The following is a 26,566-nucleotide window of genomic DNA, read 5'->3' as shown; positions in this document are numbered from 1 at the left end:
GCAGGACGAGATCCCACTTTTTTACTTTGGCGGCACTGAGGATGGTCACCTCTATTCATTCATTCACTTTTACCCTGGCGATCCATCTGGAAGGAGCTCTGCACTTACTTAGTCGGCTCGCACATTGGAACTCGTCTCCCCTAAAAACGTGTCGAATACGTCGATGTGACGTCATCGTTATTTAACGAAACAACATAACACGTGTTGCCAAATGGCGCTTCGCAGATCGACCGAATGGAACTGTTTCGTCTGAAAAAAACATTTGGCTGTTGCATTCGACATGTTGCATCCTTCTCGGGCTCCGAGTCGGAGGGTCGAAGTCACAAAGAAACACATACGAATTGGTCATTCCTATACCGGCTCACCGATCGCCGCATTGAAATATCAATACGTTTCGAAGGCTACGCGCGACTGTCGCTAGATAGATGTACGAGGTTGTGTCATGCAACACTGGCCGCCTGTTCTCGGAAAATTTGATTTATGGCGGTAAGGCACATGAGGCGAGTTGTGATGTGCGAGCCGGCTACCTTTTGTTTACGTTTCGGGATCGTTGCAGAGGCCATTATCAAGAGATTATATTATGTTTTATGGTGAAAATGTAGTGTAGGTATATGCAATATAAACAATCAAAACTGTCTATCTTTCTCTAAGCGTTAGCACAGCTAAGAGAGGTCCCGTTAAAACATAGCACTTATTTTAACAATAACATCTAACTTATTGTAAAAATTATAATAGGTACACCAATAAAAAAAAATATGAAAAACCACACTCGATGGCCGCGGATAACGGCCGATAGCAGTCTTGTGTATAGAATTGATGCACAGATATACCCCATATATAGCATTGAACACTTGCCGTTTTAAGTATTTAGGTGTTTTTACAATCATCTGTAACAAGGTACTGTTGTTTACGCCTACATAAATATTAATCGACCATTTTCACAAAAATAAAACTTTTTCCGCGAAACTCGTATTATAGTTCTGACGTTAAGTAAGTATTACTGTCACTTTTGTTTCGGATTTTATTAAAAAAATGGTGCGAACATTTTTACTCTTGAAAGAAAACCATCTTCACTGAATATGAAATCGCGGATTGTGTTTTTATTTCGAGCTTTATCCACAGAAGAGAACCGAGTAGTGTATAAATAATATATTATTTATATACGCCGTAGACCTTTAAGAAACGGTCCTGCCGGTACATATATGACACGCAATAAATCAGCCGGATTCTTGAAATTTATGGTCATATTATACGACTTGTGTATTTATTCAAAGATTTGGGAAGTACGTATGTGAGCATTGGCCTTAAAATGTCCCGAGGCGTAATGAATACAATGAAAATTAATGTGTTTATTTTTTTCGGAAGGCTCGTGTCATAACGTAAGAACAAACGGTAAATTTTCCCGGAAAAATCCAACGACTGCGATAACAGCAGTAGTTTATTTTTCAATGATCCATATTTGCTTGAAACGTTTTAATAAAAAAAGAATCTCATAGAAAAACTCGTGTTGTTGAAATGGGTTGTTCTTACACATGAAATGGATTGTTTTTAAACTTTAAATCTATTGAACTGTTTCACATTTTAACCTGTCTACTACCGAACAAGTATATTGTATATTATACTAGCTGAAGTACCCGGCTTCGCACAGGGTCGCTTCGTGGTTATATTTATCTAAGATAATTAAAAAATTATAAGAGGTTATTATTTTTTAATATTAAAATATCTGTGTAATACAATATGGCAATATGAAAATAATTCAAATATGAGTAAAGGTCAAATAAAATAACACTAAATTAAAATCGATTCCAAAATATGAAAACGTTATTAATGTTATTAATATGTGGTAAAAAAAAAAACAAAATTGGATGGAACAAACAAATAACAAACTTTGTATGTTATATAATACTAATTTAGAAACCTTCGCAGGTGTGCGCACAACAACTCACCAAAATTTCATTGCAATCGGGTGAATGGTATAGGAACGCATACGAATAGAAGAAGAAGAAGATGGTTGTACTAATTCAGAAACCTTTGCGGGTGTTACCACAACAACTGACGAAGGTTTCATCGCAATCAGATGAATGGTATAGGGACCATACGAATAAAATAAGATATAATGAAGAAGAAGAAGACGGTTATACTAATTTCTTTTATCTTGTTAACTGTCAATTCATGGTGGAACTGCATTGTATTGTTGTTTTTATTTAATAAAAAAATTAAAAAAAAAAATTAAGAACTCGTCATTTGATAAAATGTTATACGAACTCATGTTTCACGTACTGCGGTGCACGAATAAGTGTCCCGCGATGAACTGCATACGTACAACTTGCATGTAACCTAAACCAACATGGGAATGCCCTAAAACCCGCTGAATAGTTTGAATATTGCCTTCATCTAGCAGCATTCATAAATTATTTTTAAAATTCCACATTAATAATAGTTTACTCTTACGCACTGTTTCTCATTATACCTTTATTTTCCAGGAAAGTTTGCATATAGCACCCTTTTATGTTTATTTCGAATCGCTTTATAATCAAATTCAATACGTCATATCTCCATTCCAACATCGGCAGTCAAAAGGTCGTAAAAGCGTCATACACGCCTACTATACCTTTCAAACTGGATCAAGTAGTAAATAATCCAATGAGAGTTTATTACGATCACTCCGCGTAAAGGACGTAACCCTCAGAAATAAATATAAAACATCATCATTTTTGTTTTGAATTTATTTAGGTTTAATTATTAATAACATAATAATTGATGTATTAGAAATTTTACAAAAGCATTTATACGAGTTTACCTATATATACCAATAAAATGCCGACGTAATGTTTTGTACGATTTTGAAACTACTAGACATTTATTTGAGATTTTTATTTAGATTAAATTAAACAATTATTATTCTTATGTGTATTATTATTTAGAATATATTTTTCAGTGAAAAGAGATTTGTACAACATTGTGAAAGATGACTGCATGCGATTATTTCAATTAAGGTGGAATTTTAATACACTAGTGACATCTAGCGAATGATTTATGAAACATTCATATTGTCACCTCAATACTATAACGAGATAACTCTGATTTGGTCACTGTTGAGAAAAAATTAAATTTAAACTTTACTTGATTAACATAAATCTAGGCTAATAAATATTGTAGATATTATATTATTTTTTAATGAATTTATGGTTTTAGAGTTATCTAATATAATATAACACAAAATTAATACAGTTAACTTAGCTTCTGACTTGGTAAGAAAATGTAGAATCATATTATTCAATAACTATCCCAAAAACAGTGAAAATCAAATTATCTAGTTGTAGTATTGAGGTGACGATATATTTTATTGAAAGTTTACTCTTTAAAGTATTTTAATTATTTTATACATATCTAAAAACAAAAGAAAGTGAAAATATGTAATTTTAAAAATATTATAAAATACTTTGAAAATTTAAAAATATTCAATTCTTAACAATATTTTAATTAGTGAAATTTAGTTTATTAGGTTGTTTCCATTATACAGTCTTTGTTTGTAAATAGTACGCCAAGCAATGTTGTCAGTTTAAACTCCTGTCGTTCTTAGTATATATCTATTTTAATTGTTTCCTTTGCTTTTGTTTACAACGTGGTTCTTTTTGCCATACCCTTTTCCTCCTCACGTTGTAGAGTGATTGAGATTTGCTTTGAGTACAATACTGAGTTCTTTTAGTGTATGTACATTTATGTACAGTTCTACGGTTTTTTTATACAATATTAAACTATGGAAGAGTACATAGTATTTAAGTTCAATTATTTTGACAGTGAGTTTACGTTAGTTCACGAATGGTAGGTAACTTGATAATTTTATTTCGATTCGAGAGATAGGTACTTTTTTAATAGTCTGGTCCGACGAAACACATTTATTTCGATTCTTATCTATTGTAAATAAACATATTATATTATTAGAGTTATAGAATTGATTTTTAGCTTATTGGCGAGGCTAGAGATTGTAACTCTAGACCCGAAAGAAATTTTATACTACCACTTTGAAATGGCAACTCTCGTCTTCGTATTTAATAGCTATGTTACCACTTTCAACGAGAGACAGCGTATTTTGCTAAAATGGCGCCAATTTCAAACAAAAATCAAACTACCAAATCTTTAAAATCTTAAAAATTATAATAATCTATCGATTCACACGTATTATTGATATATTTTTACGATATTAACATTAAGGAAGGTCAAGTGGAAGATTTTTCCTGAAGTAGATAGTGTATTTACAATATATGTTAAGTTTTAGATACAAACCTAGATAATAATTATTAATGTGTATAAATTAAATTTTAGGTGTTAATTCAACGAACAAAGTTGCTGTAGCTAACCAACGACGTGAATCAGGTAGTTTATGAACGTATAACTACATTTATCAGCGAGGGTGGTTATGTAATAAATTAGCAAACGATTTTTTTTTAATTATGACAATTATTAATTATTACAACGAATGATTTTCAAAGCACAACATACACATCCGAATCAATTGAAATATCACAGAGCTATGCGCATAAAATTCCTGTCGGAATGCAAATATCGAGATCTTTCTTCCTCCACTTGTTTTTCTAATCCTGAAAGTCCGTTAGGTTCGGTACATTGGTACAATTTTTGATTCCATATGTGTATTTCTTCCAAAAATACAAGCAATTCTAATGCTTTTTTGATCTACAATACTTAACTTCCCGATTACAAAGACGTTGGAAACAACTGTATTAAAGTATAAAGCCTTTACTTTCGGCTGTATGGATATTATCCGTGGCTCTATCCGACTGACTTTCTCCTAGGTATGCTTACATACTGTAGCTTAAATTTAGAAGGGATCTTTATTTAGCTACATATTTTTTCAGACTTATACGCCGCGTAAATGTGAACTCTGCCATTCTTGGTGGTGATGGCTTATGTGTCTCTGATAATTACCTTAGGAATCGAGGGCATCCGTTGTTTGTTCTCCCACGGTTCAGAACTAACCTGCCACTAGTAATGCCAATTGGGAGGGCAGTAACCATGTTTAATGAAATCGCTTCGGATATTGATATATTCCACTTACGTGAGGGTGAATTTAGGTGGACCTTGTTTTATATGTTTTTAAGATAGGGTCTATCAAAGTTCACTCTGTGTGCTTCCATCTACTTTTATTTTTGTTATTTTATTTTATTACTTATCGTATTATTAACTCACATTTCTCTGTATTTATATTTTAAAAATTGTTAACACTTATTTTATGTCATGTCGTGAATGCTTTAAATTTATAATATGTTATGTTCATTATATGTAAAATAAATAAATTTGAATTTGAATAAAATATTATAATAGCAAAGACTCAAACCTTTGTTCGACTAAAAAAAATACAAAACTAGACGGTGTTAGTAATAATAAAATACGTGCAAATTGCGCCAAATCATCTACAATACAGACCACGATCATTTGGCAGTGCGATACAAATGAAAACGCCAGTCAAATGCCAAAAATACAAAGGAACATAAAACTATCTAGTCAGTACGTAAAAAGTTAGTATATCGAATTTACGACCCCGTTCTATTCTCACTTATTTTTTTGGGGGAAAGTCGCAATCACATGCTTTTTCAACACCAACCTGCCTTTGCAAATTTATGGTTCGTACGATATATTATTATTTGTTTGAAAAACTTTTATCTACAGCTGTATATTTAAATTATCTTTGGTAGGTAGAAAAAATTAATGGTATTTTTAACTGTATTTTTTGAGGTAGGCTATTTTACAAAGTAATACAAAGAAATTACTGAAGAAATTACTGAAGAAATTAATAATAATCATTTAGCCCATTATCTTAAACGTTTCACGTCAAAACGCACATATTTATTGACTGAGTAAGTTTAGTATGCACTATTTATGACGGATCTTAACAGATTACCTCCACCCTTCGCCACTGGGAGTGATATTTCTTTCTTTCTTCGCCCAGTCCCGCTCCTGTTTTGGTTTACGGGTTTGGCTGCTTATGAACTCGTGTGTTTGTGACGCGGTCGTACCACTGTACATATCTACATTTCAATTTGTTAATACTAACCTCCACAGAGTATATTTGAAATCGCCTATAGTTGTTCACCATTTAAAGATGCTTTAGGGTGACCCTGTGGCCGATTCGTGCTCCTTGGGTACCACTGGATGACGGCATTTGTCCAGCGGCCGTCCTTTCGGCGAGCATTGTGCCCCGCCCATCTCCATTTCAGCGGTTTGGCAACGTCTATTACATCGCGTACTCCTGTCTGCTTCCTAACTCATTCGTTTCTCTTACGGTCCTTTCGCGTGATGCCCAACATACACCTCTACATGCTTCGCTGTGCGGCTCTTAGCCTTTGGACATCTCTCGTGTTGACGGTCCACGTCCCACAGCCATACGTGAGCATGGGTAGCACACATTGGTTGAACACCCTACGCTTAAGACATAATGGTAGGTCACTCTTGAAGATACTATTCAGACGTCCGAAAGCACTCTATCCCAGCTTTGTTCCTCGAGGTATATATAGTAAATAAAAAATTGCTGTGCAACATACTTTCTTTCTGACGGGAAAACTTGTAGTAATTCTAAACGTTTACTGGCTAAGTATAAGCAATTACCTACGCATGCTTAATTGTCTTTTTTCATACTAATTGCATTGCAAATAATAAATTACGGTTGCATTTTTCGTCGAGAATAAAATACGTATATTGGAGGAAAGAGAAAACATCGCAATCAAGCTTTCTCCGCACATTAACAACAAGGTCATGTAATTTACAGGGTTATATTATTAATATGGTAAAACAATTACAAGATAGAAAGAACTCTTTATATACCACGTTTTTAAATTTTATGTTGAATCATATAAACTTGATAATTCTATGTATTAATAATTTAGGACAAATTGTCAACAAATCATTTTTTTGCTGTTTTGCAACAAACAAACAAACAAACAAACAAATATAGAATACTGAAATGTCATTTTGATTTCCATAGTAACGCCCGTATATTATATTAATAATTTAGTTGCTAACACTACCTTCTTAGCAACCAATAATAGTGGATTGGATTACGGATTTCTTCCGAAATAACTTTTCGTACAAAACAGAATTAACTGAAAATGAATTCAATTCTGCTTAAAGATGGCTAAAAGTATTAAAAGAATGCATTGGCATCGTATTCTGATATATTCTAAAAGTTTTAAATGTCTAGCTAATCGGGAAGTTAGTTAAAAATTGATTGCAAGATTTGTACTGGATAAACAACCACCGGTCAAAAAAGAATACGAGCTAAGAAAAACGTGGTAATAATAATAAATAGCAGTGACGAATGTTGTAGATAGGCTGTTGATCCGACATGAATAGTGCACATTAAAACGTTGCCAGTCAACCATATTTGTTTTCATTGAACTAAGACTACAATTTGTAGGAGGTGTCTGTCAATCAATTAAACCCTGCCAAAACCAAGCCATAGTAGATAATATTCAAAAAATATTCGTTGATCTATAAAATATCTAAAATCAAGTCATTAAACAATACATAATTATAGATGTTTTAGAGATAGAGGGATATTTTTTATCGATTATGGTTTGGTTTAATGAATTTAAAAAAAAACTAATAATGCCATCTGTAATATTTATTCTTAATTCAGCGAAAACAAATAAGTATGACCGACAAAGCGTGCACTATTTTTGTCTGATCGCCCATAGGATACCTAAACTATTATGGTTGGATTTGGGCATTGTTTCCGGATGAACCACAATGGTTTACCGTGTCCGTAAACTTGTACGTATACAGTTCGCCGTATCACACTTCACCGTGAAATGTTGTATCGGAAATATATGACCGTATATTAAAAACCGTCCAACCTCTTTAGATCGTATAATACCAATGACATTTATATGAACGAAGCATCTGGAAATACAAATGACACTCACTTTTTTGTCGGGTCTGCCGAATGGCATAATCTGTTCTAACGCCATTACAATAAATTCCCGATGCTTTTTGTCGGGTCTGCCGAATAATTCGGTTCGAACGAGTTCGCTCAAATTACCATTGACACCAGAAACACTTTTTTAACGGCATTACAATAAAGGTGATATTGCTATAAATTCCCGATGCGTGATATCGCATAATGGAAATTGGGTGACGTCAACCTATACAATATGTGCGAATGTCACTATGCGCGAATTTACTTGCCAGCTACTGTACTGAGTACGTTGTCCATTAATAACGTCAGTGTATAATACTGACATAAAATTCATGTCTAAATAAAACACGGTTCTTGTCGGCTTAGACTATACAGGAAACCAACAGCCAAGAAAATTTTGAAAATAGGCGATATACTGTATTATTTTTTAGGTTAAGTTAGGTTAGGTCTTCATTCTCTAATTCATGAATTTTACCAAAAACAGCCATGAAAATTGAATTAATTTTAGTATTTTATTTAATAAAATTGGAGACCGTATAGTATACGATCATCTCTTTCCGATAAGAAACCTCACGACGAACTGTGCTACGGTGAAATGTTTGCGTACAATTTACATGTAACCATGGTTTACATAATATCATTGCAATGAGGTAACTATACCACTGTTTTGGAATTATTAACAATAAGTACATAGGTATATTATTATATTATTATTTATTAAGACGATACATCAGTGAAACGGCAAATAATTTTCAACTATAGGCGCGACGAAATTTTGGACTCGCTGGCATTCGGAGAGAGAACGTCGAGCTAGGAACACGTCAATTTGTTTCGTGATGGCGACGGGGGTGTTAATTCTTAAATCGTGTAAAGATGACTAAAATCGTTACCCATTTACTTGAAAAAGAAAACATGTCAATGAATATATTATTATTGTTACTAATAGAACATTAAATGGACGCATGTTGGATTTATATGACAAATTATATTTCGTTCGGTATGCGTCATTTGCACCCACGAATCCGCGCATCGCCTAGCCACGATCTTTTTAGATCATGCCTCAACTGAGGTATAGCCTTAAGGAAATTTTCGTCATTGTCTTCATATATCCACGACTTAATAAGTCCAAATCTAATGGCTCACAACAAATATCGTTATAATTAATTAATCCTGTCACAAAACAATAATGCTGTAACAGTATAATGCACTAGTTTTTTAAAACTGTTTAACAATTTATTTTTGCCGGGAAACTTTCGTTTCATTCCAACTTTACTAAAGCTTTCATTCCTCTACGAAAGCTAGCCCGTAGAAGAGGACACTGACGTTTCTAACTTTTTCTTTTACTTTTCTGAGAAATGCGTTAAATTATTCAAATCAGATATTAGCATATTATTATACATATTTTAGTATTATGTTACTTCCATTAAAAGAGTTTTCACGTCTTACTACTGTATTATAAAGTTATCCCTTTCTAATGTAAGGGTATTAACCAAAAAAAGGCTTTTTAATTAGTGATTTATCATTTTATGACAATATTGTTTTCATTTGCTTGTTGAAATATTATTTAGATTTGGAACTACCTAGGTTCCCACCACCACTTGTCGTCTATGTACAGCTGTGGATAGGCACGGCCGCCTTCCATGACGCTATTGATAAAATTCGTCGCAATTAGATAAGACTCCTATGGCATAGTGGTAAATGGACATGGGCGTGAATCCCAAGAGACGCAGGTTCAGATTCTGCTGTATGTCGTATTTTTTTCAAAAAGATTTTTGTATTGGTTATATATTTTTCAAAAGTGTTAAGTATGTTCAATACTACTTTATCTATACAAGAAGGTTTTGGGTAAAATTAAAGATATTGCAGAAATTCTGAGAACCTGTCAGAATAAAAACAACGGAATTTACTGGGCCCACATGCCCAACGTAGGTCAAAATGGAGATTTTATAGTATTTTCAGAGCATAAGTCTGGACATTCCTTAAACGTTGTAGATGATCAATTTATATAATTTTGAAGTCTTATTATCCTTTATATTTATTTTAGCCATTTGATGACTGCATAAAGTATTTTTATTACATAAAATAGTATTCTTTTAAACCTCTTAGTCTAATATTTTAGAATATAGTCATATTTCAGTACATCCATGTGCAGTGGTGTTAAGATTTTTTAAATTTATTAATTTTTATACGCATTTATTAAACCATTGGTAAAATTTATGTTGACATTATTATAGTGAAATATTTACGATAAAAATTTAATTTATAATCTCTGTGATCCCAAATTTGACAAGAATTAGGCATTTTATAATTAAAAAAATGGGCACGATTAACACATTTGAAGATAATTCTAAAGATACTGTTTATAAGCTATGTCTTTGACCATTCAAATGTGATAAAACATTCTACGAATAATGATTGTTTTATAATAATTATTGACCTATGAATAAGATAGTATTTTTTTGAAATACACCATTTCTATTGGCATTTCCCAGTGGTTACGCTGCAACATACGGCAGTAACCATAAATTCACAAACGATAAATGAAGTAGGGAGTAAGATCATGTTAACGCGCCGTGTTTGAACATGTACCTAACCGGGAAAAAATTTCGGTTCGGAAAAAATTTTACTGGATAATAATTTTTTTTTATTATTATTTCTTCCTCTCTCTCGTGAGTATAATATTTGTTATAATTAAAATCTCATGTTAGGAACATCTTGAATATTGATGTGTTATGTGCACAATATTTTCTTTTCTTAAATATATAAATAAATGTCAACAGTCGTGGATTTCGCCATTACAAAATGTGTATTTACTCCAATTACTAAAACGCCACTGCAGTTCCAGTCTACGTTAGATGGGATCTTTTCCTTCAGTAAACTGGAACAAATTACATCCATTTACCACAGTCGCATCTACTTACTGAGTTACACTTTCACCACTCCCTACAACAGGATATACGCATTACACTTGTTTTGTTTTCTCCTTTATCCCCAGTTCCAACATTATTAATATATTTACTGAATTTCCTAATACTTAGACGGGTATGTTTTTGGTGAAGTTATACACATTTGTCATACTAATATATTTTGAGGAGCATAGATAAAGCTACCTATACTCCATACCTACCTTATACAGACGTTTTTAATTATTTTAGAAAACAGCTAAAACTGAAACAAAAAATACGTTAAAAAATAGGGTATAATAAAAGGAAAATAATTACAAGATAAAAAGAACTTTTTATATACAACGTTTTCCATACAATATTTTCTGTTGAATTATTATGCTCATTATGCTCAAACTTGTACTTGATATGAAGTAAATAAAAAACAAACAAACAAACATACATAGAATATTGAAAAGTCACTTTGACATTTCATTTTGATTTCCACAGTAACGCACGTATATATTAATAATTTAGTTGCTAGGACCACCCCCTAGTAACCAATAATAGTGGAGTGGATTACGAATTTCTTCCGAAATAACTTTTCATACAAAACAGAATTAACTGAAAATGAATTCAATTCTGCTTAAATATGGCTAAAAGTATTAAAAGAATGCATTGGCTTCGTGTTCTAATATATTCTAAAAGTTTCAAACGTCTAGCTAGTCGGAAAGTTAGTTAAACATCGTTTGCAAGATTTGTACTCGACAAATAACCACCGGACAAATAAGAATACGAGCTAATAAAAACGTTGTATAAAGTATTTTCTTTCGTATTACAGTAGTAAAACCAAACCCCGGTATCTGCCAATACCTACCAGTGGATGTAGGCTATTAAGATTCGATATTAATACTGCACACTAAACTTTGTCAGTCATACTTATTTGTTTTCATTAAACTAAGAATACAATTTGTAGATGATGCTGTATATAAAACGTACATTAATTGTCACTACATCTTTGTGTTTTTTCGCTAAAGAATGTAGATTTACAGGGGGAGCGTTGAGAAGTTTTTTTTTTCTGAAAAGGGGACTGTAGACAAAATACATTTGAGAATCTATGGTGAGTGGAAAGCTTAGATGAATCCTTCCCACGGACATGACAGAAGCACCATGGGTGATATAGAACATGTGCTATAATAAATCATTTATTTATATTTATTTAAAAATATAATAATAATATATTGAAAAAAGCCTAGAACTTAGCAAGATATTCTGTAATTTAAATTATTAAACAGTCCATTGCGTTTCGAAACGCGAGGAAGTCATATTGTATTACGACCACCCTTCGCAGGGGATACTTGTTCCGGGAGAAAGAGTTCTCTATGCGCTCGGCGCCGGTTAATCTATGGTTTCAGGAGATAATGCAGAAGCCACTAGAGGGATACTCAACCAGTATCCGTGCCAAATAAATGGAAAAATTGTCAATATAATATTTTTAAATAATTAATATGCCTAGTTAAACAACGATTATTATCGCTTTCGTCCGTTTATGACTCATAGTTTCTCTAACTTATTATTTTTCGGCGCTTCCCTCCCAGGAAAATTAAATCTCTATCCAGTGTTGCCATCTTTTCAAAGTGGAATTATAACACAGAGCCTCCAAATTTATAGTATTTGGGGGGAAAATATAGTACGCGTTGTCATTGTACACTTAGTTAGAAGCAGACTTGAGAGTGGGTCTGTCGTTTGGGCCCCGCATCAGTTGAAGTACGGCCTTATAGTGGAGAGAGTCTAAAAGAATTTTTTAAGACTCCTTTACTTTCGGCTGTATGGATATTATCCGTGGCTGCTTACATACTGTAGCTTAAAATTTAGAAGGGGTCTTTATTTAGCTACATATTTTTTCAGACTTATATGCGGCGTAAATGTGAACTCTGCCATTCTTGTTGGTGTTGGCTTGTATGTCTTTGATTACCTTAGGAATCGAGGGCATCCGTTGTTTGTTCTCCCACGGTGCAGAACTAACTTCCCATTAGTAATGCCAATTGGGAGGGCAGTAACCATGTTTAATGAAATCGCTTCGGATATTGATTTAGGTGGACGTTGTTTTATAAGTTTTTAAGATAGGGTCTATCAAAGTTCACTCTGTGTGCTTCCATCTACTTTTATTTTGTTACTTATTTTATTTATTTTCTTATTTTATTTCTTATTTTATTACTTATTCTCTTTATTTTTATTTTTAAAAATTATTAACACTTATTTTATGTCATGTCGTGAACGCTTTGAATTTATAATTCGTTATGTTCATTATATGTAAAATAAATAAATTTGATTGATTGATCTGTTGAAAATGTTTAGGTTTTTTGTTTTTCAGAAGAATAAAAAATGGAGAATTTGAGAAACTCCGAGACCCCTTTTTATTTAGGTACCTCTTCCGACCAAAAATGCTTACCTACGAATTCAAGAAATTTCATTTTAAACCAAAGTCAAGGGATTTTTTTCGTTTTTCGAACAATTTTTTTTCCAAGTTCTACAAATATTCTTATATTGCGAAATTATAGTACTTCTTACATATTTTTTTCCGATATTCAAAATTATTGTATTTTGGGCGTACTATACCTGTTTTATATCGTACATATTACGCGGACCAAAATTATTCTACAAATACTATAATTATAGTACGATTGGCAACACTATCATAATTAACATCACAATTTTAAGTATATTTTTTTAAGTTAACAATAATATTTATTCAGCTGGGAGAAGATACAGATTAAGGCCTCCCATGGCTCCCTCCATTCTTCTCGGTCCCTAGTTATCCGCTGCCACGTACATCCACCGATTTTTTTTAGTTCGTCTATCCAGTGGCTTTAGGGCTTCCCTGTGATCGTTTAATCCCATTGAGTATCAATATATGACGGCATTTGTGTGACATTAATCATTATTTTTACTACCTAATACCATTTGTTTTGTCATCTACTAGTGGAAAACCACTGATTTGAGTTACCCCATCTCCAGCCGCCTTCCATAACACCATAAGCATGTCAGAATGAAAAGATTTTGGTGCCACACTTCCTGATCCCGAAACGAAGCTGCACAAGACTGATGTAGCAACCATGCACCTTGGTGCTTAAAGAAAGTTCTATGAACTGAATATACATCATTTCATGCATAATAATATAAACACTAGAAAAAAATCATTTTGTAGAAAAAAATACTAAATGCTGGAAGCAGATACAGGTTCAAGTCCCGTCGGGTGTCGTATTTTTTTCTACAGAATGATTTTTTCTAGTGTGTATATTATGCATGAGATGTCTTCAAATTATGTATATTGAGTATAATATAGAATGTTACATTCTCAAATCTTGTATGTTATTCGTTAAGAGCATACATGAGTGAAACGGCAAATAATTTTCAACAGTAGGTGGAATGAAATTTCGCAGTCGTCGCCAATCGGCGACTGATAGTCGAGGTGTGAGCACGTCAATTTGTTTTATGATGGTGTCGGAGGAATATATTCTTAAATCGTGTAAAGGTGACTAAAAAACGTTCCGCGTGTACTTGAAAAAGAAAACATGTCAATTAATATACTATTATTATTACGAATATAATAATAAACATAACATTAAAAGGACGCATGTTGAATTTTTATGACAAATTATATTTCGTTCGGTTCGCGTCATTTGCACAATCAGCGCATCGCCTAGGCACGATCTTTTTGGACCATGCCTTAACTGAAGTATAGCATTAAATAAAATAAATAGTTCATTAAAGATCTATAATCTTGCCTTGCCTCTATACCCGTGTACTGAATCTCTGAGAGTCAGGAATTAAAATTGTTGAATCTAAAGAGGGATAGCAATTGTTCTGTCCTCCATATGACGCAGAAAAGTTTCAAATTGCCTCAAAGTTGGTCTCGGTTGATATCAAGTCGACGTGGCCAATTCTGTCGTGTGTGGACGACCCTGGCAAACAACTCCGCTCGTCGGATCCCATCAGCAAGCAGTCCCAGAGGACATGTTCAGTGTATTGATGGTCGTGCCCGTATATGTATTCCGGCCATGTTTTATCAAACTAAGCCGGCTCGCACATCACAACTCGCCTTGTGTGCCTGACGGCCATAAATTAAAACCTTCGAGACTGCCGGCGAATGTTGCACGATCACAACCTCGCACATCTGCCTAGCGCTGCTAGCTCTAGCTCTACCAAACGCAGCGACAGTCTGGAGAGAAATGGCCGATTCGCCAGATTCTGCAGCTGTGTGCATGCGCGGAGTCGATATTGGCCGGACATCGACATGCAGGCTTTGGCCAATGCAACTAGACGAATGTCGCAGGGTCGCAGAGTTGCAGTTGCATCGGCCAATCTGCGAAGCTCCATTTGATAACGTTTGTTTCTTGGTTTATGATGACGTCACATCGACGAATTCGTCGTAAGACGCATGCGGTGAGTTCTGATGTGCGAGCCCTCTAAGTCATCAAGACCACTGCGCATCCCCGTCTTAACTTTTTGGAAAATGTTAAATTATGTATAAGAAACATATAATTTTATTGATGTTTTGACTGTGACCCGCTATCATATTATGGCCTCTTCTCCTTTGACTAAGGATCAATTGTCAAATCAAAGTATCGTATCACATTTTACTTGTTCATATTTATCTAACCCAATGGTTTTTCTTCCATTACGTATAAAGATACTCCTCGTAGAATTCAGCAGGCTTAAACGGATGCCCTTTGTAATCTAAGTTTTTTTTTCATCCTAGACTGAATTTCAGTCGGACGTCTCAAGCAATTACTCGCTTTGCCGAAACACTAAGTAATCGTTCTTGATATTTTCATTCTGGTGTTGTGTGCTGTTCCCCCATTATTTTGAGCGGATTTCGTAAGCTTCGCCTACCAGTGATTGATTTATGAAGAGAAAGGAACTCTGCCTTTTTTTTACAGAGGAGAGAGAAAAAAAAACATTTTCAATTACGATTTTAAAAGTTTTCAAATTACTTTTTTCGCGAACAACTAGAATTTATGATTAGCTTTTTTGTTTGTTTTATTTAGATTAATGAAGCTCCGTGTAAATAAAACATGGGGCTTTTCGTTTAGTTTTATTTTCTGTGCTACGTAAACAAAATGTACAAGGCTATAAAATAATTGTTTCCTTCTTGCACCAGATGTACGTTATCTTTGCAGTGTGCCTTTTTATCAAGACTCGTGTTCCCTAAACTGAAACTGCGGGTCTATTCTATACACAAGCCTACTTTTGGTCCGCTACGGCAGCTAAATATGGTAGGAAAGTATCGAATTATTAACACTTATTCTAACAATTATAATAAGTTAACCGTCTGAACTGTCGAAACTGTCTATCTCCGTCTAAAGTTTATCACAGCCAAGAGAGGTGCTGTTAAAACATAGTACTTATTGTAACAGTTATAGCTAAAGTATTGTCATTGTTAAAATAAGTGGTAATAATTCAATACTTTCATACCATATTTAGCTGCCATAGCGGAACAAAAGCAGCCTTGTGTATAGAATAGACCCGCAGATTACGTTATCTTCGCATTGTGCCCTTTGATCAAGACTACAGATTCCTAAATTGCAACCGACCCATTTTGGAGTGCAATCATAATAATATGTAGATGTAAAAGTTATTATATTATTCTGTTTGTTAACCTTGACCCTTTTAATACTAGACAACAATATAATCGATGTTCGTTATTGTAGCTATTGTCGAACAAGAACTACTTGTCCACGTGTTAAAACTGTGAGCTAACAATCCCCTCCAGTCAGCTAATCGCACTTCCGTTTCCGTGTACGGATCTATCAATGTACGTAATTTGAAGCTTTTTATAATAAAAATAGTGAAAAGAGTGATGTTAGAATTAATATTAGTAAGCTTTTAATTTATTGCGAAATATTTGCGAAAATGACCGCATCTAAAAAGAGAACCGACACATTATTTGAACACGCCTCTACCACGCGTTGCCGCAATGACAGGTACGTCATTAAGAATTCGTCTATATGCGACTACAGCGACTTCCTGTTATCACCGATTTCTTGTTGTCGGACAGTAGAAATGCTAACAACAAACATTGTTAACATCATAATGCTTAAAATGGTAAACGATTTTGGAAACTTCCTACTGTGATATTATTAAGTCGGTTTTTATTTCATTTGTTTTTCACGTTTAATTCAGGGCTCGAAATGGACCGGAGCGCCGTTCGTGACATCGGTAGAATTATCGCTTCGTCTCGTGAAAAAAAAAATTTGACGGTCTGAGCTAGACATGCTGTATAACAAAAAATCTAACACACTTTGTATTCTACATAACATTTGATAACGAATATAATAATGTTATCTTCAGAAAATTGTTGAGCGCTCCGGTTCCTAAACTTTTACATTTCGAGCGCTGGTTTAATTACCTTTTTAAACACTTCTTTTGCGGGCTATTTATGGATGATTAAATCCAAGAGGTGAGCTTTGCGGAGTGAGCTATTATTAGTGTTATCAAATATTGGGCTAAAATACTCTACTACTAGTGTTGTTGGTGTTAGTCTCCCGCACGTAATATATTGTAATAATATGTCATACAGTCAATAAAAAGGTAGGGTGATTATAAATAATAATAATATTATAAATAGTACCTAGCATGTCTCATTGTAATTTTGAAAAACATCATAGTAGCTAAAGGGTTATTAACATCGATTATAATTTAATCTGATAGGAATGGGAATTAATAACACTTGTTGATGTAAAGTTATTTATTGAATGTACTTTCAGTATAGTATTACATTTTGAATGAAAAAGTTTAGATAATATTAGTATAGTATTCAATAGATTTGACATCGTTAGGGATGAGTACAATATGATTTCAACAACTATTCCTTTACGTGGTTATTCGTCGATTATTTGATTTCGTCTTTGATGACAGACTGATTTCATTGTGAAAATATTTTTTTTTTTTAATCACTAGGTTTTTATACTACAAACTGTTGGGTAAGAAGGCAATGGCAGAAGTATATTAGAAAAAGCGGGTGTTAGGTTGTTCGAAAGGTGCAGACAATACAAACTGAGATACCAGGTGTTTCGAAATCGAAAATAAGGGTATGTAATTATGTAACCAATTCAAGTCAACACCATTCTGTTATGCCCGTGAGTTATTTTTTTACAAACAAGCATTCTTGTGGAGCGAACATTAAAAAAAATCTTATAATTATTATTCAACCATACTAAAAACGTTCTGGAAATTCATATTACCATATATCAGTAGCGAGGGGAGGAGGTAGGCTGTAAATATTCATCATAAATAGTCCACACTAAACTTTGTCATACGCATTATTGTCTTCGTCCAATTAAGAATACAATTATTTGCAGATGGTGCTGGGTAGTTTTTAAAATTCAATTAAATCCTGCCTTAACCAAATCATAATAGATAAAAATATTCGTCTATCCATAAAATACTAAAAATGATGTTTGATTTTATAATATACTAGCTGAAGTACCCGGCTTCGCACAGGGTCGCTACGTGGTTATATTTATCTTAGATATTTAAAAAATAATAAGAGGTTATTATTTTTTTAATATTAAAATATCTGTGTAATACAATATGGCAATATGAAAATAATTCTAATAGGAGTAAAGGTCAAACAAAAGACACTAAATTAAAATCGAATCCAAAATATGCAAACGTTATTAATGTTATTAATATGTAGTATAAAAAATCAAAATTGGATGGAACAAACAAACTCTGTATTTTATATAATACTAATTTAGAAACCTTCGCAGGTGTGCCCATAACAACTGACAAAAGCTTCATCGCAATCGGATGAATGGTATATGAACGCATACGAATAGAAGAATATGATGATTTTCTAATTCAGAAATCTTTGTGGGCATGCGTACGACAACTTTCCAAAGTTTCATTGCAATCGGATGAGTGGTATAGGAACGCATACGAATAGAAGAAGAATAATATGGTTGAACTAATTCAGAAACCTTCGCGGGCGTGCACACAACAACTGGTCAAAATTGCATTGCAATCGGATGAATGGTATAAGAACGCATACAAATAGAAGAAGATAGAATAGAAAAAAAGAAGAAGAAAATGGTTGTATCAATTCAGAAACCTTCACGGGTGTTGGGACAATTACTGACGAAAGTTTTATTGCAATCGGATGAAAAGTATAGGAACGCATACGAATAGAAGAAGAAGAAGATGGTTGTACTAATTTAGAAACCTTTGCGGGCGTGCGCACAACAACTGGTCAAAATTTCATAGCAATCGTATGAATAGTATAAGAACGCATACGAATAGAAGAAAATAGAATAGAAGAAAAAGAAGAAGAAAATAGTTGTATCAATTCAGATACCTTTGCGGGCGTGAGCACAACACTTGATCAAAATTTAATTGCAATCGGATGAATGGTATAGGACCGCATACGAATAGAAGAAGATAGCATAGAAGAAGAAGAAGAACATGGTTGTACCAATTCAGGAACCTTCGCGGGTGTTGGCACAATTACTGACGAAAGTTTTATTGCAATCCGATGAATGGAATAGGAACGCATACGAATAGAAGACTATATAATAGAAGAAGAAGATGGTTGTACTAATTCAGAAACCTTTGAGGGTGTTACCACAACAACTGACGAAGGTTTCATCGTAATCGGATGAATGGTATGGCAGCGCATAAAATACGAATAAACAAACAAACAAACAAACAAATATTGATTTTTATATATTAGATTATAGATAAACGAATAATTTTTGACTGTTACCTACTATGGCATGGATTAGGCAGGGTTTTATTGAATTTTAAAAACTAACAAACCTTATTTACACATTGTACGTTTGATTGACAAAATTTAGTACATATGCACTATTCATGTTGGATCTTAACAGCCTACCTCAATCCTTCGCCACTGCCACATAATATTAGTATAGTGATTCAATCAGTCTAATTGAAAATACACAGTACTCCTATAGGCCTATATATTCCATCCACCACCATATTCAACTGATGATGTATTTCATGGAAATATATTTTCACTGGTTCATTTACAATCCGTATATACTGGCAAATATTAATTTTCATGTTCCCACCAATATCACTCGTAACTCTACGGTCTTCAAGATAGCTCGTCGCAGTACAGATGTTATGTTTCATGATGCCGTGTATCGTGCGATTAACTTATTTGATGGCACCATAAAGGTTGATTTATTTTTTATTAACTATATAATATTTGTGGACGTGTTAAATAGATTAAATTTATAATTGTATATATTATCATGTTTCTTTAATATTTATGTAAACACATGCTGTCTTTTCTACTTTCTTGTTATTTGTAATTAGAGTATTTTTATAATTTTGTATTCATTATGTATTATTGCGCATTGGCCAATCGCTGTAATGCCGTAATACTCTTTTTCTAAATAAATAAATGTATATAAGCGTCTGACCGTATCCGTTTATATACCGCTCTATATAAATGCTCATAAACTTAGTGAAAAATATATTATATCTATGAACAGAAAAGATAAGTTTGGTTTGGTATACGGTTCAAAACCAGATGCAGTTCAGTCTATGGATTGTCCCTTGACTTACGGAAAATACACAAAAAAGTCGTTGACAGTAAATTTCAAGGCACAGATACAGATAAATAAATATTTAAAATAAAATACATCTAAAAAAATAGAGTTTTCTATCCAAATAAGAAATTTTTATTAAAAATTGTTCGAAATAAAGTTTTTCTCACGGTAAAATGTCCACAATTTGGATAAATTCTTTACAGTTTACGCCTTTCATATTCTTAACCGGCTACCGGGCTTAATAGGATAAAATGTGTGTTCTAAATAATCTATACGACCTTTATCAGAAGAGTTTTTGCGCAGGTGCTTTTGTGGGAAAATGCCATGCGGTAAATGGACCTTAAGTTTTTCATTAACAACATGAGTGGGTATGTGCATATAATATATACTTACATATAGCACCTCCTAAGAGAACGGGTTTGTTGTTTTTGTTTTCGTTTTCGTGTTTTTTTCCCCTCTAAATATTTTTTTAACTTACCTATTTCTAAACATAGTGTTATTCAAGACAAATATATTATATATATATCGATAATCGATGTATCGTTATGTGAATATCTTTTAAAATATTTTCAGACAAATATTTTTTTACATTTTATCAGTCTAATTCAGTGATTCCTAACCCTTTTCTTGTCACGGCGAGCTTTTCAAATATAAAATGTTTGCAGCTCACCGAAGAATACAATATAGGTCAGGGATGGCGAACCTTTTTACGTACGCGTGCCAAAATTTCCCAAATAATATTTTTTGACTGTCTGACGTGCCAAGCAGTTTTTTATGGCGTTTTCTAAAAAAATAGTTTTAAAGAGTTCTATTAAAAAGGTTTAAAAATTACAAATGAGTTATTGATATTCTGTCTTTCGCCGTATTTTCATATTATATTCTCCATCATAGTTTTCCATTTTTAGAGATTATGTTTGAGGTAAAATAACGAGCAATTATTATATTTGGGTGACTGCCGATAATTAATTTCATAAGATTTGTTGATTGTATATTTTTATTTTTAATTCCCCGATCCTAGGGACCGACCTATGCAATCGTATATTTACATTAAACGTAATGATTATTCTTTAAAATGATTTGCCTTTATAGTCTTTGTACAATGCGATTTTTCATTATCTATGGATGTATTCGTCGTTTCCGTTTCCGCATCGATTGGTAACATAATATGAAAAACCGATGAAAATACGCATGGCTATATCGTCATTATTTTTTAATATCATATATAAGTAAGTACTTACTGAAGTATATATTTATTTGTAAAACTTTTTTTGTAAAATAAAGACATTTTATATAATAAATACATATAAAATAGTAATATTTCTTTTCTCTTCAAAATGAAACATTCGCGTGCCATGCAAAATCATCTCGCGTGCCGTAAGTTTGCCACCCCTGATATAGGTAATAATATATGAGTCAGTGGCGAAGACTGTACTAGGCGATTATATAAAGCCTACCTTCTTAATAAATATAAATTTAGACAATCTTAAGACATTTCTAAGGTTGAAAAAATACCAACAGATTTATTATATTTATTGTACAAGCAACATCCGTCTCTAATTTAAGACTCACATACAGATATAATAATATAATGTACTGTATCCAAGTCCATCGAATCCTCTATTAACCCATTCAAACAAAGACTTAGTATAGTTCAAAGTTTTTTGTTTGATCTTTGACGGTTATGGTTTATTAAGATATGAAAAGGTTAATGCTACCATGATCATAATGACACTTACGTATCTTTGCGCAACGGTTATGTTATTCTGCGCAATGTAGGCAAACTCTGCGTGGCCTACTGGACAAGATGTCTAACTAACGAAGCCGTAGGTTTTTACCCACAACTTCGATCCCAGATTTGGTTTGGCATGACTTTTATTGATTAAATATTTATGTTGTCTTTTTTTAATGAATTTTATTTTATAAAAAAGTAAAATAATATATTTTATGTTCAGTAAACGGTATCAGATAGGGTCTATCAATAGATCACACTGTGTTTTTTTTATTGTATCATTTTATTTTTATTTATTTTTATTTTATTATTTATTTCTTATTGTATTATTAACTCACATGTGTCTCTATTTTTATTTAAAAAAATGTTAACACTTATTTTATGTCATGTCGTGAATGCTTTGAATTTATAATTTGTTATGTTCATTATATGTAAAATAAAGAAATTTGAAATCAGTAAAATACTGAAGATGAAACGAAATTCAAATTCAATTCCCGTAAATAAGACTGTCTTAGGACTTTTACAAGCCTCTATTCTATGGAGGCCCATGTTATTATCTTATTACGATTGAACATGGTAAAGAAATACGTTTTTTCAGTTATCTACCATAGCCTACTTTCATTCAAGAGACACATTTCACTACTGATACAAGCATACCAGACTATCAGTTTTTTTCAGTATTTAAAAATATATATTGTAATACCTATTCTTTTATACGTCATGTAGTATTCTTTGGTTCGGGGAAGGATAGGTATTGCAGATGAAAGACGGTAGTAGGTTTTTGTACGTGATGGAGGAGGCGAGAATTTATTTACTGTTTCAAATAACTACAATGGTACATCAATGCAATATAATAAATATAACTGTAATTCGGTGTGATGTGTCTTTGACGGGAACTTGTAATCGAGTGAGATGTCCAATCAATTCTGACCCGGTATTATTTATACATATTTACACTATGAAATAATATTTTGAAATTATGATGAAATAAGTAACATTAATTTGTATGTTACGAAATTCCAGATCCGCTATCGCTTAAAATTACGAAATCATATTATATATACTGACTGATTGGACGTGAACTATGAATATTATTTAATAAATAATATTATAATTGAGATCTGGGGATCCGATAACAGCCCCAATTCAATTTCAATTTATTTAATTTCAATTTATTTATTTTTAACATATTTTGGACATTACAAATTATAAGTTTAAGATGTTCACAACATGACATTTAGAAACAAAGAAATATAAAACAGTATTACATAAAAAAGAGATAGATCAGTATAGAGATAGATAGTAAGTTATTAAACAGTAGACATGTGTAAATAAAAAAATATAAATTAGATAGGTACAAGGAAGTACACCGAAAGAGTTAAGTAAACCCTATTTCAATAATTTATAAAACAACGTCCACCTATATCATCCTCACGTAGGTGGAATATATCAACACCCGACGCCAATTTGGTTGAACATAGTTATCGCCCTCCCAATTGGCATTACCAGTGGCATGTTAGTTCTGCACCTTGGGAGAATAAACAACTGATGTTCTCTATTTTCCTAAGATAGTTATCAGGGACACACAGGTCAACACTGCTCATAATGGCAGAGTTCTCATTTATACCTCGTATAAGTTGAAAAAAATACGTAGCTAAATAAAGATGTCTTCTAAATTGCAGACTGCAGTATGTAAGCATGCCTAAAAGAAAGTCAGTTGGATAAAGCCACGGATAGTATCCATACAACCTCAAGTAAAGGAGTCTCAAGAATTTCTTCTGAACCCTCTCCACCATAAGGCCATACTTCAACTGATGCGGTGCCCAAACAATAGACCCACTCTCAAGTCTGCTTCGAACTCAAGAATTAAATATAAGTTTTGATACCGTAACAATATATAATATATAACATGGTTTTTCCCACCAAAAATTAAAACCTATACTTCAAAGTAGTAAGTGGGAAGTTGGTGCTGTGTACCTGAAATTCGACGTTAAGCTGCCTAATTATAATGTTTGATGATGCCAAAAATATTGTTGAAGCTTCTACTTGTTAAATCTTCCCCATTTTGCAGGTTAATTCCCATATCGCTTTGTTTTTTTCTGAGCACCACCTCACTGAAACACATATCCGTGGCAAATTGGCAAGAAATCTACATATGAAACGAGGTGAACCCACAGAGCGTTGTCATTTAGTAGATTACCTTATGGAAGAGGCCTGCGTGGAGGGTAGTTCGACAGAACAGCGGTTACCTGCCCCCTCCCTCCTCGTGGGGTTAGATCAGTTTATTTTGGATCGTGAACTGTTTTCTTAAAGAAAAAATATATCGAGCTACGCTTACGTTGTTTTTTTCGTCGTATCCTTTTCTGCGTATAGTTGAATGCTAAATACATATCCTGTAGACGAATCATAATACATAATATACCGATATACCATTTGAGTTGAATCAAAGAAATAACTATACATAATACATTATTTTAGGGTTATTTTTTTTCCACTCTTAAGTCTACAAATCAATAAGTATTTGGTAACATGTAAATTTTACGTAAAACGTTTAACCGTGGCACGTTTGCCGTGAAAAAGATGACCATATAGGTACTATACGGTCTCCAATTTTATCAGATGCAATATGAACATTTATTCAATTTTCATGGCTGATTTTTGAAAAAAATCATGAATTCAAGAATGAAAACCAAACTTAACCTAACTTAACCTAACAAATAATTCAGTATATCGCCTATTTTCAAAATTTGTTTGCCGCTGGCTTCCTGTAAACCGACAAGAACCTTGTTTTATTTAGATATGAATTTTATGTCAGTACGACCCAAAGATTCTGGACGGTCTTTAATATACGGCCATATTATATTTCCGATACAACATTTCACGGTGAAGTATGATACGGCAAACTGTATACGTACAAGTAACCGGACACGCCGCAAAACAGCTTCACGCTTTTTATTGCCAGAATTATCTGAGCGTCCGCAGGAAAAAATTAAGCGCTATAGTTCGCCGGTATTTGATTGTCAAATTCAGTAGTCCGCCTCGTACAAGTATACAACGCAGATGAGACGGGTTTTTTTCGGAAACTTCTCCTTCGTAAAACGTACGTTCATCGCGAAGAAATTAATGTACCAGGGAGGAAAGTGCCCAAGGACCGCATCACAATTATGCCGTTCTCCAATGCAACCGGGACACACAAAATTAAGCTTTTGGTCATAGGGAAAGCCAGGAATCCTAAGCCATTCAAGAATATCTGCCTCACTGAACAATTGGTTGTGTCAAGTGATTAACTATATTTAGTTAATAAACTTAGTTTTTAAATATGTATAATTTAGTATATACCTACTTGATTTTAATTATAAATAAAACCGTAATTTTCTAGTACAAATTTCTCATAAAAACTACCTTACTAAAACTTAATACTACTTACTAAAAACCATAATTTCCGATACAACATTTTACGGTGGAGTGTGATACGGCGAACTGCATACGTACAAATTTCCGGACTCGCATTATTTTAGGAGTATTTTATTTCCACTTTAAAGTCTGCAATGCCATATTTATGGTAGAAAAACTTTTTCTGTTTCAAGTATAAATCGTTGGATTTAACGTTTATCGTGGTGTGTTTTCAAATTAAAACGGTTTATTATCTGATAAACCTTTGATTACATCATCATAATTAGCCGGAGTCTATCCACTGATTGTTGAAGGCCTCCTTTAGCTCTCTCCACTCATCTCGTTTCCGAGTTCTTAGCTTCCACATACATCCACCGAACTTTATGAGGTCGTCTATCCAGCGGGTTTTAGGCCGTCCCTCTGGGCGTTTAGTACCCTTTGAGTACCACTGTATAATAGCATTTGTCCAGCGGTTGTCTACTCGCCGAGTGACATGTCCAGCCCATTGCCATTTTATTTGTTAGCGACCTCTATCACATCGCGTACTCTTGCCTGCCTCCTTATCCATTGGTTTCTTTTGTAATCTGGTAGCATATATTGATTGAACACTTTATGCTTAAGACACATGGGAGGTAAATTTTGAAGATATTATTCAGGCGCCCAAATGCACTCCATGCCAGTTTAGCTCTGCGAGCAATCATACATACCACCGTCAATAATTGATATTTGTACGCCAAGATAGAGTAGTTGTTGACTCGGTCGACTTGAGTGCCATTAATGAGGATTGCTTTTGGCTCAGCAAAGCAGTTTATCATTAGTTTGGCTTTGAGACATTTACCTTTAAGCTTGCTTTGCGGTTTTCATTTGCAAACTCCTGCATCAGTGGAATCGCCATTAACAATAAAAATATAACCCCAATTAAATTTAATATATCGATATTAGTTTATTTACATTATGTATTTAATTTATCGTACATGAGTGATTAATTTCCTTAAATACATTTTTCGTATTTTCATATTTGGAAGATATTTCCATTCCATAATATGTGTAT

The sequence above is a fragment of the Rhyacophila brunnea genome, unplaced genomic scaffold (genome assembly GCF_057557595.1).
Source record: "Rhyacophila brunnea isolate RB1 unplaced genomic scaffold, BYU_Rbru_1.0 scaffold_22, whole genome shotgun sequence".
NCBI lineage: Eukaryota > Metazoa > Arthropoda > Insecta > Trichoptera > Rhyacophilidae > Rhyacophila > Rhyacophila brunnea.
Note: the sequence above shows the minus strand (reverse complement) of the source record.